Source organism: Notothenia coriiceps, unplaced genomic scaffold, assembly GCF_000735185.1.
Source record: "Notothenia coriiceps isolate Sejong01 unplaced genomic scaffold, NC01 NC01_scaffold00036399, whole genome shotgun sequence".
Lineage (NCBI taxonomy): Eukaryota > Metazoa > Chordata > Actinopteri > Perciformes > Nototheniidae > Notothenia > Notothenia coriiceps.
In genome coordinates, this window is record NW_011369100.1 from 528,978 (window position 1) to 530,144 (window position 1,167).

The window sequence follows — 1,167 nt, forward strand, 5'->3', positions numbered from 1 at the left end:
GTGTTAACAAAATGGCAGTTCAGTCGGAACAATCGGTTGTCCTTCAAAGGCCTTTTTTGACACCTCAGGATAAAAACAAATTGTGACCTCAAAGTCTAGTTAGTGTAAATAGTATTGGTCTTTGAGAGGTAATTTTAGAAGGTAATCAATACAAATGATTTTTGTCAGTAGCACTGATTGAGTCTGGAAAAGTACTTATATTTGAGCAGTGGTCTAAATTATGTATTCAGGACTGGAACAGAGCGGGGTAGTATTGTATCACTGTTAGTTTGCTAACAGAAATAAATCGATTTCTGTATTGATACAACTCCTGTAAAGTTATATAGAGTACATATATATATGGTATGTTTGTAAAATGTATCCTTTCGCTCAATGTTTCATCTTTCAGGATGTTTTTCTCTCCCCCGTCTGCTTATCTGTTGTTGGCTGTGATCCCATCTCCACTCTCAATCACAGACATGCCCTCGAGGTAGCGTGACATCCACACTGCCTGTTTACAGCAGGGTCATAAAGAACCTTGCCTGCATCCATATTCCCATATCAGCCCTCTCTGTTGTGCTACAAACCACACTCGGTGGCTGCCGGGGAAGCATCTGATTGACGTTGTGTTATCGCTCTGGTAGCCAACAGCCCTGTGCTCTCAGGATCTAAAGGGCTCTTCAATGTTCTACTCTACCTGAGACGGCAAAGGCCTAATAAGCTTGTTACTGAGATATACCGTGGAGTACAGTGTGCATATACATTTGTATGTATATGTGCTTTAATGCATGCATGTGAATGTACTTTACAGTATATATCCTGATCTTAAAAGAATGTAAACCTTGACCCAGGGATTGAAATGAAGTGAGCTGCCAGGCTAGCTGAGCGTAGCTTCATATGCTAATTCATAATGTATCTTTGCATATAGATATGGTATTAGAGTCTAAATGTAATATGCTGACAGCTCTTTTAGTTTTTCTTTCTTGTAGATTATCAATACTGAAATTATTTTTGCAACTAGGGCTGCTCAATTAATTGTATTTTTATCGCAATTACGATTTTGGCTTGCAACGGTTATGAAAACAACATAATCTAAATAAAACAATTATTTTTTAAATTATTTTTTGTATTGGTTTTTCAGTTGATTTATACTTAAAGTTCAGGGTAATCAACTGTTCAAAACATACT